Genomic DNA, 18639 nt, shown 5'->3' on the forward strand with positions numbered 1-18639 from the left:
TTCAATCATTCAGTAGTAGTGCAGTGAAGAGGCTTACTTGATATTGCTTAGGCTTTTACTTTGTTGCTTAGCCGATAGGGCGGGCGTATTGCTCTGCTTTCCACACTCTTCGATCACAAATCTCAAGAATACCTTCACTCCGTTCCTATCTTCCCATCAAATCCATCCTTTGAAATTTCCCAATGAAACTGTTCTGATTTGAATAACTGATATTCTTGCTATATGATTTTAGCTACACTGTCGCTGGAATCATCACAGACTATCAACTTCATCCATGCGACATCAATATTTTCGACTCATTATCATCACATTGATCATGCTTAATGAGAAAACGCAATAAACGTAATATTATAATAGCATCCAGCAACATCGATTGCTGAATTTCTATATGTGTAATTGAATTGAAGAGGATGAAAAATGGTTGAATTCAAGGGCAAGACTTGAATTACTTAGTAAGGTTCAAAACAAATTGATGATTCTGCTCTGGCTCAAGTTGCTGAGAGTGTCCTGTGTACCATCCAGCAGTATCATAGCATTAATTGCTGTACGAATGATTCTTTTCCATAAATTTTGGAATTTATTCTGGAGATTTTGATCGCCAAAATAGCAGAAATTTCAAGAATGACAGATTTTCAATTAATGAACGTGATGCGATTTAAATTATTGTTGTATACTTTATAGATGATGCAAGATGGAAAATAATAGATTAGAAAATAGCAGATTAGAACTTTTTCCATATGTGAAAAGCTCTATTAAAATGTAATATGATTCAAAAACTGCATACCAGATAGAGGAAACATTAAAGCCTGATTGAAAAATCATTATAATTATGAGTATTGAGGTTATTTACCAGAAATACTCAAATTCTCAATGTAGCCTCAATTCAAATTCTCAATATTCCTTCATCCAGACCAATATTATCCTGAAACACAAAAGCCTGTTGAATTCTAATCATGATTAAATTCTACGAGAACCAATCAGAGAAGGTTTTTCTGAGGAGACGGCTTCTCTGAATGGCTCTCATAGAATTTAATCGGGATTGAAAGTTAACAGACTTTAGCGCAACCGGGTGATTGTCTAACAATTTCTTCATCGTTTATCAGACAGAACAATTTTTATGTAGCTTGTTTAGTCGATCATTTTTCACTCACAAACGGGTATTTTTGTTACAAAAATATAAATTTTTTATGTTGTATCTTTAATCATCCTGTTTTTCTTCCTCGAACGTATCTTTGCTCATCAATTAAAATGAAACAAGTTCATGTAATCATACTCATCACTCATATTGTAAGCTCCTCTCAATATCTCCTGTTTCTCTTTCTCGAGCGTAACTTGGCACATCAATCAAGATGAAACTAGTTCAAGTAGTCATACTCTTCGAAATAATTTTTCAATAGTAGTCGTACTGCTTTTTGAATATTGACTTGAATTAAAGAATAACAATTTTATATAATTATTTTCAAAACAACGACGCAGCAATCAACATTTCCCAATCAGTGTTTCCCAACCACCTGACCAAACATTAATTATTGTCCTCTGATTTTATTTCGGGAAGATGCTATTCAGTATTCAATTGTGTTGAGCGGTAAGAAACGGTGGCCAGGAGAAGCAGAGGTATTTTCGCCTGCGCTGATTAATATTCAGCGGGGCTGCGAGCCTCATTCAATTTATATTGGAGGTGTAGCGTGTCCGCCCGCAGCCAAAACGCACCGCTTGGGGTCAATTAGTCGGCGTCGCGACGTGCGGGGGCCGCAGCGGTTATGAAACGCGCGACAGGTGCTGTTCTCTCCCAAATTGCACTTCTCCTTCTCGACTTCTCAAGTCTTTGGACCGTATCACACATGCCTCTTCGTCTTCTCTTTTCAGTCACTAAACTTGAAATAAACTGTAGTAAAGCCGTGAATAATGAACCAGATTTGTCACTACGAATTTTCTTTAGTCCCATGTCGAGCTAGATTAGCATTTGTTACTATGGTAAACAAGTAGTTCGAAGTGTCTCAGAATGAGATTATGTAACTTCTTATTATAATCTATTTGTTATAGTTTTTTTTTGGCCAGACTTGTATTTTCTATTATGAGTATAATTTGTCATGCAGGTGACAATCACTTAATTTTTTTATAGAAATGTTATTCCTCATAAATCGCCTGAATGTACTCCAACTATTGTGACAGATATAATGAAGTGGTGAAGTTTTATAGTATTTATGATAGTTTTTCGCCAATATATTAACTCAAGTATGAGTATAATTATAAGTCAGAGTTAGAGTTATGATTAAGGTACTTCATAAGCTATTAGCTGAGTTGAAGTTACCTACTCTGAAAATTAAACTATTTGACCTTTGCAAGAGACAGAAGCCTCGAAAAAAAATTAACAGAAAATCTTTGTCTATTCAGTGAACATTAGGATTCAGTGGATTCAGTGAACAGGAGTGAACATTACAGAAGTTATTTATAGAAACCAAAAGGTATAATACAATCCTAGGAAAATAAATTAAGAAGAATTTGAGGACATATACATTTTTATATTAATATATGAACTAAAGTATTGTGCCTATTCCAATACCATGTTGGTCATTTTCCAGCCCATACTTGCTTTCTCATTTTGAGTTCTCTAGATTTTAGGCAAATGTATGTTGATAAAGAAGTTGATCTCCTTGTTTTCTTAACGCTGGTTTGTCAGCCCGTCATTGTTTCCAAATTTGAATTCTATTCAAACGCGTATGACAACCCCAAATTATGTTGGTAGGTAACAAAGATTGAAGTTGAGAAGTCATATCATAGAATGACAGAGAGCATATTACTTCAGAAAACAAACTCCACCAGTTCTGAATAAATAATGCCATGGACTCGAATTCTGGAATTGGAAAAATATTCTGAATGAAATTGAATATTGATTTGCCATTCGACCAGAAAAGAGCTTGCAGATAAGAGTAATAAGGCCACTCTCCATTATCTTCAGTGTCGCTGTTTTATTGAATTCCATTATTTAATAGTAGAGTCGTCCGTTTTGACGAGACATGGCGGCGAGGAGTAGTACTGACTTGTACCAACTTTTCGTTTTCTTGCAGTTGTAGCTGGTTTCAGATTGAATTGATTGGCTGGTCTGCTCACTCGTCTGGAGAATCAGTTGTCGTTGATGTTGAGTGGTAGGAGCAAGAGAGCTAGAGGAGGAGATACAATTGGAAGACAAGTTGTAGGAAGCCTCTCCAACATGGACGGTATAAGAGTGTGAGAGCTGCTGCCTCTCTTGTGATAACTCGTGCCTAATTGAGCACTAAACTTTCATTGCAGATTGGTTTTGGAGGCGCGAGTGTACTCTCAGCCGTCCTCTCCATTGTCGGCAACGCTTCCTTCTACGAGGTACTTGGCTTCACTTCGCTCCTACCTACAAATGTACCTTATCGACAAAAGTTAGTGGCGTCAGTATTCTCTTGTTAGATCGGATCAGAGATTAGAAAAGCAATGAACACTGACATACCGCAGTGTTGATAGGAGAGCAACTGCTAGTAAAGTCTGCTACAAAATCAGCTCTTTTTGAATGTATAAAGTGCAAATAAAATCCAAGATTTTATGGCCCTTGTAAATGTGTTGAATTGTATTTAAATTGAAAATCATTAAAACTAAGTAGAAAGCCTTCAACCCTTTCTGTTCCATTCAATTGGATACAATTATTGTGGAATCAAGAACTGCTAGAATAAGATAGAATAACGTTACATTTCCCATATTTCACCGTAAGATGTTACAGTTTAAGCTATCGGCGGATGGCCACTAGACTACAATACTATCCGTTCAAAAACATCGAGGATCGAACATTATTATAAATCTCAATAGAAGCAACGTGTTGCATCCGTAAAGATAAATAAGGAGCTTTTTGGAGTTACGTCCTCTTAGCACAACAATTTTAGCCTATCAGAATTGACATTCGTTCAAAATGTTCATTGCATTGTTGGTGATACCAGAGAAAACTACTATAATGCTGTATTCTGTGGTGATAGGTTGCAACTCTCTCATTCATGAAGAATCTGTGTTTGGGGGAGCTTCCTTCAAGGAAGCTCTGTTGGGAGCTTCTGCCATCTAGGGATCTAGGAATCTGGAGTCTATGCAAAAGTAGGAATATCACCCCGCGAACCATACCTTGCCTATATGCCGTTTCTAAGTTACAGAGGCAAAGCTACAGGACGCGTACTGTAGCCTACATAAGTTCATTCAGTGCATCATATTGCATGGCAAGATTCGTAACTCTCAATCGGTTTTGATGCGTTGAATCACTTGAATTCTTATGTGGGCAATAAAAGTACATGTAGATAATGTAAACAGAAACAGAAATCAACAGAACAAAATGTACTTAAAACAGGATTAGAAATAAATAAAACTAATGTACGTGTCTCATCCATTGTTCTACTCTACTCCTCAGTTGTCTTGATTTCCCAATTCTCAATTTTCCATGAGATGAATAATTCTACATTCTCCCATTATTCGTGTTTGATCGTTTGGTCTCAAGATAAGTCAAGAAATGGATAAATTTCTCCATTAGTAAAGTGATTTCCAGATGTCACTTACTAATACAAAGATGTGAATAATACAAACTGAAAGTGTTTTTCAACATTGAGTACTTTTTATTGGATAAGGTTGTCATTTTCGCCCACATTAGAAGCTCCTCTCATTGGGTAAAAATCTCCTAGAACAATCTGGTGATGATGAAAATAATAATAAGAAATAGATGAAGATGAAAAAGAATGAGAAATTATTGGATGAAGGGTTGATGGAAAGAAGAAAAAATGGGCGTTGAGAGAAAGGAAAGCGTAGACAGACTGAGCCACCACCAGTTGCTGAATTGTGCTTGGTAGATAGTAGAATGTAGAGCAAATGACAGATGAAGTAAGCGAAGCGCACACTAGCCCAGGACCCAACCACCAGCCACCAGCCATTCATGCTTGCTCAATGATCGTTAATCAACCGCACATTGCCAATACCAACGCAATTCGTTCGCTATTTGTTTTCTTATCACTAACAATTTATCTTTTCATTAAGCATGCTCATAGCAGCAGCTCTTAGCTCTTCCTGCTATGATATTCGGTTACAAAACAAAAAGATTAATTTCGAATGAGCATTTGTGAGAGCCTGTTGTTACATACCGATTCAAAGCTCTAGTCCTCTTGTCAACACTCTCCAACCAAATTTGGGTTGTGACTGATGAATTGAGAGAAAGTGATTATGGTGACACGAATTGTTGCGTACATGTCACATAAGCTGATGTTTCTCGGTCTGATGAAGAGTTGATGAGGTATATCTCCTAGATCCACTCCCCCCCCCATTCTCAAACGCCTGTATTATGCTCAAAAGTACAGTCACTCTACACACAATTCCTTTACTTTTGAAAATGTATCAATTGAAAGGCAAAGATAAGGTGAGCTCACAGCCTGATAGCAGGGCTATCATCTTCCTTTTGAACTTGGATAATCCATTCAATCATTGTTGCAATATTCTATTGACCTATTAGTCCTCACTAGGAAAAGAATTTGAAAAAATATTTATCTAAAAAAATTAAAAGACAATAATGTATAACTTGAATATTATATCATTTCAATTGATATTTTTGGATGCGTTGATGGAAATTAGATGGATAAAGTTCATGTTCAAAGTGCCAGCAAGTTCATTTTGTCGAACATTTGTCACAATAAAGCTAAATTTGATATATTCTCATCACCATATTTTTTCATTGACGTTTGCAGTTTACACCTTGTCATGTCAACAAAAGCAAACACATAATATAGTGGGCTGTGCAGAGTAACGTAATTGCAAATACTAAGCCTGAAATTGAACAGGAACTGAGCGCAGCGCACTAGCCCCTCTATTACGCTGTAATAATATTATGCAGATGGCAGCTACTTGTATTTTCCGGTTGTGAATACAGTAATTCTGCTATGAGGAAGGGTTTGGTTTGGAAAACAAGTCATATATTGCTCCCCTTGCTGAATGCTGGAGGGCTGAAGGGTCCCTTCAAAACTGACCCCAGTTTTACATTTCGGCCTTTCATGTCCAAGATTTCCTAGCCGATATGGCCAAATGAGGTTTTGTTCACGGATGGTGCACAAATATATATAATTATCTGCTTTGCGTTGGGGTTGCGATTGGCGGCCGTCTGTTCAAACTTCATTAGACTTTGCTTTTGAAACGGCTTGCTCTCATTATCTATCAGAGGTAGAGTCAGTCAATGACATGCATGTCATTGCTATTGTTTTATTCCGATGAATGAATTACACAAGTGAAATATTCTAATGTCTGATAAGAAATCATTAACGCGCTCATTAATATTACTGACCACTGAATATGTAGTAAGACTAGACTAAATAATACAGAACGAACAATAGTTCTGTGACTACTCCATATCATAACTGATAACTGAAGAGCTCAATTATTTTATTCGATAAAATCAAGAGAAAACACATTATTTTATGTTTGCTAAAAAGTATTTTAACTTGGAATTGTCCTGTATTATCTTCCTTTAAATTTATATTCATTATATAGCCTAAGCATATTGTGTCGCTATGTTTTGAACGACGTAGAAGAGTCAAAAATTTGATGGGCATGGTGTATACATACATACACATAAATACAGCCCCCAGATGATCTGCCACGATAAAAATAAAACTAACAAATAAAATGGAAAAGGATGAAACTCCTGGATCAGAATCAATTGAACCCTTGCAACCAGAGCATGACCTCTTCATCTGCCAGGTGCGATCACATTGATCAATGCTGGAGAACACCTGAAACAATACACTGACATCTAAATTGAATGAGAAAGAACTTGACACACTGATGAGTAATGGAGCAGTCATGTGCGTTTCGGGCACACAAAATCATATTCTGTACTGTGTGAAATTTTATATAAATTGATGCGAAGTGAATATTTTACTCGAGGTGAAGAATTATACCGCCTCAGCTGCAACTTTGATTTTGATAGACTGATTGGGAAGTAAACTGTAGGAAATGCCAAACATCACAAGCTGGTTTGCAGCTTCAGTGGACTGTTTCTGGGTTAGGACAGTTGACATGGAGTTGCAGAGCTGCAAAACTTTGTACTGTAGCTATTCCTAGCTGTTGTATGTATGTGAGTGAGTGTAGCTGAGCTCGTCCTGTCCGCTTCCGACACCGGTAACAATAAATCAACTTTGAGCTACGAAGTCCGATTTCTGGTGCGACAATTATATGACAACTTGACAAATTGCCCAAGGAAAGCCGGCGTCTGCACGCACACACACGGTGGCGCGCGGGGCCATTGTGACGGACGCGCGCACACCCGCTCGCTCGCTGGCGTCTTCCTACCTAGGCTACGTGCATGACCCTTCACTGCTCACTGCTCGCAATCTTGATTTATATTTGCAACTGGGCTCACTTGTCGTTCGCTTCGCCTGTCAACGACTAAGCTGGACTGCAGCAGCAAAGTTCAACTATTAGAACTTTTCTGCAAATACAGGTCAATCGGAAAGTACATTTCGAGCTTTTGAAAACTTCCATGATGAAATCAATTGTGTTGTGAAAATAAATTCTATATAGCAGTGTTATATTACAGTTTGGGATTGGAGTGATTCCTGAAGACATTTGCTTCTCTGAAATATAATATTACAAAATGCCAGAACAAATCAATATAGATGACAAATTTAGCATAATGATAAATAACATGGAATGGAAAACAACGAAATCAAGTAGGATCTGCTGTTAGAATGAAATTCTATGAATTAGAAAATCGTAGATGAAACTAAAAAAATGGCCCAACTCACAGTTTTCTCGATGTTTTTTATATCCATTGAGGATGACTAACAAGTAATACTGATTGAATGTTGTAATTGGATAATAGTAAATATGATAATTTTCAGTAAACATAATCTCAATATTCAATTTGGAATCTGAATTTTATATTTAAAAGATATAATATGTATTATTGTTATACTCAGTAATTCAGTATGTCTTGGAAACATTCAAGACTGCATGAATGTTATTGAAGACTCGGCCGCTTTCATTTTAATTTGGTTGAAAAGGCATTATGAATTATCAAACGGTCCATAGAATGAGTATTGAGTCTGTCATCTGGACATGCTCTTTGAATGTATGTGGAGATTATCATTAGAGAAACGATGTCATGTCTGCCCATGAAAGTCAAAAGGATGTATATTATATATGGCGTTAGGATGAATACAGTACAAGGAGTGGAGTACTGTACAAAGAAGGTGTGCATTATTGTTGGTCGTCGTGGGTCCCGGAACAAATCGTTGACTGGCGGCGTCTTCCGAAAGGGTCAGGTACAAACTGTGTGCATGCATGCTCCCAGGTCGTCTGAAACGAAAATCAGATACACAGCCGAAGCACCTGGGGACTATGTCCCCCTGAGATGAGTGTAATGACTCTGTTCCTTTCATACTGGTGTTCACTTTGTAGTTGAGCTTCTCTGAGCCGAAGCTCATAACCTTCCTGCAGTCTCGAATCGAATGAGAGCAATCCGAACGCTTCTTTCTTCTTTTTTCGTTTGGCAGTCGTCGGATTAAATCTATTTTCCTCGTCGAATGAATGTTTTTGAAGTGGGGAAGACACGGAAGAAAGTGTTTGCGTTCGTTTCGTTTCTCGCGGTCGTGAAAAGGAAACTGAGCAGAAAAAGGAAAATAATAGAGCCACTTTATTCGTCTTCTTTTCTAAAAAGAACATTTATAATGGCGTTTCCCCGCCCGGTGATGCTTCATCAGCATCCTCTGCGCATACTACAGATCATGTCTGCTCCGGCTCATAGTCGCCATAAATTACTAGTTTCGATCTACTCGCTTTTATCAATCCTGCACAAAAAATAAGTGAGCATTCATTAGAATTCACACATCCTCTGATGAATGTTTGTAGTTTTAAACATGAAAATTAATTGAAATAATCTTGTAATTCCTTAATCACAGTCTCTTTTCCAATGACAAGAAAATTCACCGTTATTAATGATATATAGAATGATATTGCTACTTTACATAGAAGTATTTATTTGTGGTAATAATTCTTTATTGATCTGTCGTATTTGATGTCAACAATAAACATAATTGACATCCAAGTATTACATTAGAATTACATTTGAATTATGATGAATCTTATTCTCAGTTAACATTATTTTTTGAATTATGTAGTTGGATATTGGTGTACAAAAAACAAGTTCCACCAGGAAAAAAATTACTTCATAAATTGATGAAATACTTATCAGAAGTATTGTACGATCAGAACTTTTATGATGAATACGGCTATGGAGGAAATAATTTAAGAGTCATCACTTTAATCAATACACATCAGGAGCATTATCTCTAACACAGTGTAGTCTACTATTGCGTGGTGGTCTAGCTGTTGTTTTAGGAATGCGGAAGTGAAAGTGCTTGGTCAGCAGCTGCAGTGAGCTGCACCCTTTTCACGCGTGGCTGTGCAGCTGCGAGATGAATGGAATGAATGGAAAGCGAGATGTTAATGGTGATAGGGATCGTATTTCAGAAAATTTGTGTATAAGCCACAAGTGGGGGAAAACGGTTGCAGGCTTGGTGGTTCTCCTTCACCGTTACTCATGCGGGATAAGGGCGATGTGGAGGGGGTGGCAAGGGTTGTTATTCCAGAGATGCTGCTCAAGATGGAAATGATAGTAATGAAGGCGAGGATAGTGGCGTCGGATGCTTCTGCTACTGCTGATGATGATGATTGTGAAGGGGAAGCAGCCCGTAAAGTAATGCACGACTGAAGTGAGCAAGAGAAGACAGTCGAGTGTTTTGTGTAGACTTTTCATTAATATTTATCCCCTTCTTCATGCTCATCACCCGCTACTCCCACTTAGTCACCCTCCTCTCTATCCCGATCTGACACCCGGCTCAAATGCTCAAACTGTTTTTGAATCAATTAACTTTTATTGTATTCATCACTCAGCCTTCGAAAACAACCAAACCGACGCGATAATAGGACGAGCACTTGGCACATCCGTTGGCTTTTTTAGCCGCTTTGACAAAAAAACTGTTTAGCATATCATTGTACTTACCTGGAAGGTACAGATGGAAGACTCTAGAATACTCACTTGGAGACTCTTGTGTGCAAGGTGCTATTGCTTTGAGCATTTCGTATTCTATACTACTTCATACTTTTTTCTAGTCTTGGTGTTAGGTCAGGATTAGAAAGGAACTACCGATACCACAGATAAAAGATTTTATGAAGCTAGAAAAGGCTGAGTTGTATACTGGCCATAGAAAAACTGGTGTTAACCACGTTTCGTTTCAAATCTTAACAAAGATTGTACTTAAATTCCAGACATTGAAAAACCATTCTAATTTTTTTTGAGGATTGAAGACCTTTTTTAAAGACGGCTTCTCTGATTGGTTCTTCCGGAATTAATCACGATCAAAATTTAACTGGCTTTTGTGCAACCGGCACTAAGATTTACAAGAATCCAAATGTTAAAGAATATTTTGTTTTTCGCTTTGTAGAAGTGTATTCTACAATTCAGTCTTTCTTTCCACTGGTGTTTTTCTTCATTTCCCTAGAATTCGAACATAACCGTCTGGTCTGGTTATTATGGGGAAAATCCGGTTTAATTCTCCAGGAAACAAACACAGAGGGTCGTTATTTCCTTGTGCAGCAATTGTTGACTGACCTATTGTTTCAGAGACTTAACTCTAAACCTTTTATTCTTGTGTTGCTGGCTGCTGCTACTCTCGTTGGGTTTTTGATCTCTTTTTTTCAATAAATCCTCGTTACTATGGTGGTGGAAGACAAAAGTTCTCTTCTACGACCTTATTAATTTATAAGAAGGAAAATTACAAATGATTCGTGAAATAAAATTGGTCTCTTTCAGAATAAATTTCTCTTTCATATATATCTTCCTGGACTAAGTTATTCCATTCAAATTTTGGGCAGCTTTTAAACTTCTTGCAACATTACTGTTCTTCTCTAGAACCTTGAGTCTTTATTGCTTATGCTATGAAACTAATAATGAATAAGTGATGGATAATGATAAAACTCATCGCTCTCTGATGTTATGTTGTGTTGTATACTATAGAGATGAATGCATAATTTACTGGATTAAGGTGTTTTAAGTTAACTCATTCACAAATTGTAAATCCAAGTATCATTAGTATTTTTATTAGCCTGTGGTTAGTGACGGTTATTCTGTGATGGAATCCAGTTATTCTCAGATTGTTAAAGGTAGACATGACAAAAAAAGTTCCTCATAGATTTCAGTATATATGCGGTTTTTCCGAAAACTTCCATCTAGAACTAAAATTTTTCAATTGAATAAAAAACAGCCGTTACGAAATCATGAATTGTTTTTGTATGATTTTATAATAAGATTGAGATCGATTTCATTGTCCGGTTGCATGCAATTGCATTGTCTAGTCGGTCCTAGGATGGCTGGGGGTGGGGAGGGGCTGTCCGTTTGTCGGACATTCGATCTGGTGCGGATGATGGACCGGAAACGGGAGAAGATTCCTGTGCGGAGCGTGGAGCCTGCAGGCTGATAAACGCTCATGCTCGAGAAAGAAAAGAAAAGATGTTGGCTATTAGTTGTCCAAGTCCGATTCAGTGCGGGCACTGCATCTTCTTCTCCCTCACTTGGTTGACAGCAGCTTTTCTTTTTTCTCTCTTATTTGTGATATGTAGGGGGCGGTTGGTCAGCTCGTGAGAAAAGGGGGTGAAACATGACCGTGCTCTTGCTTGCGTAAGTGCTTCTGTATAACGTAGACCGGTTATTACTTTGATGCTAATTTCCTATTACAGTACTTTTTTGCTGCTCGTACTTTCTTACCTTCCTGCTGCTAGACTTACTAGTATCATTTATGGCAAAACGTATTTTCCTACTTATATGAGATTGATTCAAATTCAAATTGATTCAGTATTCCAATACCAATTGATTAGATAATACTGATTATCTGATCACTTTTGTTGTTGTTTATTGGAAATATTTGAATCAGTTGACGCTGATATGTCGACTTACCAACTATAATAATACTATTCTATGAATGGAAACTACTATTAAATATCCCAAATTTCTTTGGAAATTATATTCTTGGAGTTTATATGATGTTGATAAAATGGAATTGATCCAGACTATAAATTGTAGTGGATATATTTTGTATTTTTTTCATGTATAATGATGTTTTGATAAAGTCAGTTTAAACATAGAGGATTGGAACCGAAGTTCTTATTCTGATTCATATTCCGATCTTCTTCGGTTCAAGACTCCTTCAAAATCTCTGTATAGTGTATAGTGTAAGATTATGCGAATAAATAACGATGTACTGGAATTATGAAGGATCTCCATTTGCCAGTTAATTACATTTTGTGATCCTATCTCTCCCTATTACATTGTATCAAAGTGTAACAAATTACACAGAAAAGTATTTTATAGTTGGTTGGATTGTTATTATTTCCGCTGAATTTCAGGTTTTTCATTATGGATTGCCAGTTCCTTTCAGATCAAGCGTATTTCAAATTCACAATATTATTGTCATTTTGACTCTGCACATACATGGAAAACCTCACGTAGATACTTACATATATATGTGCTGCTTGACAGGATCAAACCCGTTATCCACTCTGCATTAGTTGACTGGCAATTGATTCGTTAACTTACTTATTGAAATGTCAACAATGTGCTTACAGTATTGTTGCAGAAATAGAAATGCAATCGAATTCCGTTGAAAGCCTCGAATGATAGCCGCTCACATCCATTTATTTAGTTCATCAGGTTTATTGGTATTTTTGATTGGATTTATTCATTTAGTTTAGCATAACATTGTCGGTGTTGGCTAATTGAAGTGAACTCTTCATCGTCTGACAGAAGCGACGCGGCGAAACAAAATGCAATAGGCCGGCAGCCACAGCTGTTATTCTTTTGATTTGCATCCAATTATGCTTTCAAATAAACCGCCAATCAACTCAACGAGGTGACAGAGCTTCCAATTATTGAATGCTTTGAGTGCCCAGCCACTAGTTTTCACACAATAAAACCCAGACGCTGTTGTCATGCCGTAATTCAATTGTTAGGCTATGAACACTCAATGCTCTTAACTTCGCAATAAATCGGATTTTGCATGGCTATTTGAAAATTAAACATTTTAATTTTTGACACTACAGACAAGTAACGTCTCCTACTGTAATTTGTAGGCTATAGGTAATATATCAACTCAGCAATAAATATCAAAATCAAAATATCATATTGACACTAAAATGGCCCAAATGAGCTGAAGTATGTCGTGTCGTTGAAAATAATAACGAAAGTTTTCATTTATTATCATATATTAAAGTTATCAGTTGATTCATTTTGAAAGTATCAAAACATGATTCATTTATTGTACTTTTATAGAAATACTCTGTTGTATTATTCAATTTGTTTACGTTTTTAATATAATCATGATTCATTCATTCATTCTTATTGTTATTAATTCTTGAATAAAAGATAAGTTGATGATTGAATATGAATTGATTGGAACCCAATCTGAAGTACATTTATCGTTTCCTATTTATAAAGAAATATTTTCTCAGTTGATTGGATCCAGTTGGATCGTTGAGTACGGCCCAATCCGAACAATTTATCTAGGTGTTCGATTAACTGTCAACAATGTCACCAGATATTTAAACTAATGTATTATTCTGAGGGCGGATTGTAATATTATATAAGGAATGAGATTCTCCATGTTTGGCTTCCTTCTAATTCCCAGTCTAACTTGAAGAAGATTTATATATTATTCTTTTCTGAAATGTAAAATTAATATTTCATCGAATAGGAAAAGTGTAGATTTTCGAAACCATTGTAAATCGCCCAGCATCAAGGAATCATTGCTAGTATTGTAATGAATTGGATTTGTAAGTTATTTGCTGTTTGATGTGAACCTGTAAGGACTCAGCAATAGATCTCTTCCTGTTGGTAATTAATTTTCGTAAACGAATTTATAAAGTAAATATCATGTGTAAGATTTGACGGCGCGTATTCTACGTATCTGTGGCAAGTAAACTGGCGTTACCCGGTTGAGAAGGGTTATTAGTAGTAGTTCTGTGAACAGTAGACCTCACGCAGTATTCTCATCCACAAGTACCTGATTGAAACTATAGACCTTATGGAAATACAGCAATAGACTGGCTTCTCCACACATCTGTGTAATCACTTGTCAGCTGATTTATGAAGAATAGTCTGATATAACTATAGTCTGATTTTTACTCCAATATTGGCGTATGAAGGAGGCTTCTTTTTTCTTTTAAATTATCCTTGAAATGCAAAAACCTTGTATATACGTCGACGCGCAATTAAAAAAGGAACATACCTGTCAAATTTCATGGAAATCTATTACCGCGTTTCGCCGTAAATGCGCAACATATAAACATTTAAACATATAGAGAAATGCCAAACCGTCGACTTGAATCTTAGACCTCACTTCGCTCGGTCGAAAAGTGTTGGGCAGAGTGTGGGGGGGGAATGGTAGTGCTGTTCAATAAGCGCAGTAATTCAGTTAGTGGTTGATTTAGAGAAGCCTTTGTGGATGCTGCTTGGTTATTGTTGTTGCCGGCGTGAAATTGTACATCCGGTTGACGCACGGCGTCGTGGCGCGATGCACACGCTTTAATTTCCTCTTAAATTGTCGTTTTTCGTCGTCATTAGCAACTGTGTGAAATCAAGGTCCTGTAGTTAGTTTTCACAACTTTTACCGTCACTTTTCAATTTCAAACAAAACGTTTTTGAAAATGCATCTTTCATGGAAAAATTAGGAGTCGGGTTTCTTGTTCTCAATTGTCTTAGGTACCTAATTCCAAATTCAAATCTTCTTCTATCCGCCTAAAATATACAAAACTAACCATCATTCAAATACTTATTTTCAACATATACATTAAATGCATATATTTTTCTTAGAATAACCTTACCGAAAACTCAAGTGTTTTCTGTGCTGCAACAAGCATCAATCATAGAATTTATAGTTAAATACCCGGAAATAGAACAAGCAACTACATTTATTATAATTCACAAATTGTATGAAGAGTAGTTTTCACAACGTGAAGAGTAGTTTTCACAACTTGAAAAGAAGAGAAGTTCAAGGATTAAAGAGTATAATGATCCGCATTCTATGTAATTGAACCTTACATAAATTCCATTTTATATAAATTGATTGATCATTTTGATGATAACTGTACTGTTAGATTCGTTTCAATACTCAACCTTGATAGGCTTAATCATATTCCCATCAGTTATACCCTACGTTTGCTTTCAAAATATGATTTATAAGTTCTGTTGTTGCTGAATACAAATGCTGGCTGGGAAGCGCCTCGTCTCACTCTCAGCAGTCAATCTGTTGCAGCGAATTGATCAATTGGTAACGTGTTTCATTCAATTGTGAACAGAGAAATCGCCGGCTTTGTTTTGTTTTATGTGGATGAAGTCGGTTTCGAAATGAAGTACAGTGGTAGTATGCTTGAGAATTTATTATTCTTGCATATCGTCCGGAATGGGAATCGATATTCGTGTCCTGTTTATTGTGTACCTCTTGTGTTTGTGCATGAAGGGCCTGTAGGTACTATATTGTCATGTTCACTTTATGCCCGGTATCAGGATGTTATTTATGATTGTCCGTCGTGAAACTGACAATAATAAAGATTGATGCTGCTCGGCTTGTATCACTCGCAGTGAGCGAAGGTCCCATCTCTTCCATTATCCCTCTTTTCTTACTCTCACACCCTTGCAACATCATCCATGATTCTTTCAAACCTGACCAACCAATTTATTCTCTTGCTTGTGCTCCTTACCAATCCTTTCAACACGTGTTTTATCAAACAATGAACATTTCAGCTTCAAGTCATTCGTACTATGTATCAAAATAGGTTTTCTTTTATTGGTTACTGGTTACCGGTTTCTTTTTTCTTTCATACATAATTAAGCTCTTCAGTTGTTCTTTATTGTCTCGAGATTATTATCACTGCAAATTATCTGTAGTGCATTCGAATTGTTTAGTCCTCAGTTAATAAGATAGTATCTACTATTCTCTAAGTAGAATCTCTGTTATATGGAATACATAGGTTTAGTTCATTTTGTCGGTTCTGTAAGGTTTCTTGAGGTTATGAAGCCCATTTTCTTCCAAAACTACTATAGAAGTGGAACGTATTAAGATCATGTGGCATACTTTATTCTCCCATATACAGTAGTTTTATGATCCAGATGAATATAAATAAAATATGAATATTTCTTGTCACTCTTATGAATGTGTCTCTTGTTCCAATATTTAATAATTTTGTACAATGAATTATCTTATTCATAAAACTTGAAAAATTTTGAATCCATATCTCAACTTATGACTAATTTCATAAGCATTTCTCATCATGCATGAATATTGAAATGAGTAGTTGATAAGTGCATTCCTTTTTTATAAAAAATGATTGTGTTGATTTCCAATGGTCGAGAGTAATACTCTTGTTATCTGTTATTTTCAGGTATGTACAAATCACATGTTGGAGCAACGCACATTGTAAGTTTTTAACTGCTACTATCAATATTCTAATAAATATGGCTCAACCCTGAGCTCCGATTGAGTCGGATATTCAATTGAAAAAGATCAATTATTCCAATATGCAACGTATGTTTACATACTTTTCAAAAATATAAAATAATTTCCAGAACTGGAAAACATTAAAAAATATAATATAGATTACTGCTAGTAAAGTTAGAAGTGAAAGTAAATAATTTTAATATTAATAAGGATGCATTCAATTTTCTACTGATATATATATATATAATATATATATATATATATATATATATATATATATAATATATATATATATATATGTTAACTTTTAAAAATTCGCGGATGGATGAATACGGTAAATTATCAACCGGGTACATCCGATAAGCAGTTTCACTTACTTTCTGACATTTCGTCATTATCTCAAATTACATCTTCGGAGCCCAGGTAATCTTACACTGACTCCTGCCTGTGCTTCGAAATTCTTCCTCGTGGTCGAAGGGAGTACCTCCTTCCCTCTGCTTCCTCCACGTGTTCTGCCTGGCGCTGCTGGGTGAATGGAATTCCCGGAGAAGTGTCTGGCTTTTGTGATGTGTTTGTTGTGTTTAGAATGATTTTCCAAAGAGAAGAGATATTTGTACTGTCATCCCTTTTGTTAAGGCTACCTTGTTTCTCTATTTCCAAAGCCTCTCGTACAATCCTAACCCGAAAATCTTGAATGTTGGCTATTTGTTTAGAATTTTTAAATTTTATTTTGTGCCCTGTGTTCTTTTCGTGGTTGTAAAGAGCTGAGGTGGATTGTTTGTTTTTTATGCTCAGTTTGTGTTCCTCTATCCTGGCTGATATTCTTCTATTTGTTTGACCTACATACATATTGTCACAATTCAGGCAGGGGATGCTGTAAATGCCTTGATTTTCTAGCTCTAATCTCTGAACGGGTTTCTTTAGAAATTTTGAAATAGTTTGGAAAGTTTGTAGACTGGTTTGATTTGATGTTTTTTTTTCAGTATTCTTCCAATACGATCGGTGGTACCCTTGATGTATGGTTCTTTATATAATCAAAGATGAGACACCAAAATAAGCACTAATGTTTTAAGGTGTGTCGATTATTAGTTATATCGATTTGGTTGTGATTGGAATTCACATTGATTGCCCAGTTCGAAAATATCGACTTGGTTTTTGATACTGATTCCAAATGAAGGACTGACTTATGTTATTACAAATTGGATTGCAATGAGTTTTATTTTCATTTAGAGTCTCGCCCTGTTGTGTCATTCAGGACAGGATCCGTTCAACACAAGCAAATAACTTGTTATTTGGATATCAAAGCTTGTATTATCGAATTGCTCATGCGAGTGTGTGAAAGTGAGTACGTGCATCAATATGGGTTCTTCTATCGCCTGCCTGCCTCCTCTGATCAGCCAACTGCACGCTCCAGCCGAGGCACAGGCACTGTATTCCTCGGGCGTGTTTGGCTGTACGCTGCTAACATCCGGACGGAAATCGATTAGCCATTAACCTGGAAATGCCAACAATGTAAAATCATACCTTCTTTCATCGCATTTTCATGCTACTCTTTCCACCCAATCCCTTTCCACTTTGCCAGCCTACATTCAGCAATCAATTCCGAATCTACTCTTCAAACCTGTATTTCGAATATTCCATGTTCGATAACATTGGCGTTTTTTTAAGCTCAGTCAATATGAAAATCGCAAAAAGAGTTTTGCAAATATAAGTATAGCTTTCCTGGAAAATCTTCATCCGATATCAAACAGTTTGGTTATTGGTTTGATGAAAGCTATTGACGTAGCTGCTAATGTTCTGTATAAGCTGTAATATTCTATAGTGAGATTCACGTGAAATTATCAACACTGATTGTTCTCGTTTTCCCAGGAAAAGCTCTCACTTTTTTCTATGCCTTCAAGGGTCAATATAACTTTGCCACTCTGGAAATTGCCAATTACATTTCTTGCTTAGACAGTTCAGAATACGCATAAAATAATGACTATTGATTATTAAGTGTGATCACAAAATTTACAAACACGAACTAACACTGATAAATGAAGGATTAGAGAGTTTATTTTATTGGAGAGATAATTTTAGGGAGGATAAACATATATAGAGAGGCGACAGGGGG

At 36.3% G+C, this 18639-nt stretch overlaps 1 protein-coding gene across 47 annotated transcripts in view; it reads left to right on the forward strand.

The window, feature by feature from the left end:
* The window catches only part of LOC111044278 (muscleblind-like protein 1), a 586938-nt gene that overhangs the window by 453238 nt on the left and 115061 nt on the right, over positions 1-18639 (forward strand). The gene's annotated exons all lie outside the window — the stretch shown is intronic.

This window comes from Nilaparvata lugens, chromosome 3 (assembly GCF_014356525.2).
Source record: "Nilaparvata lugens isolate BPH chromosome 3, ASM1435652v1, whole genome shotgun sequence".
Lineage (NCBI taxonomy): Eukaryota > Metazoa > Arthropoda > Insecta > Hemiptera > Delphacidae > Nilaparvata > Nilaparvata lugens.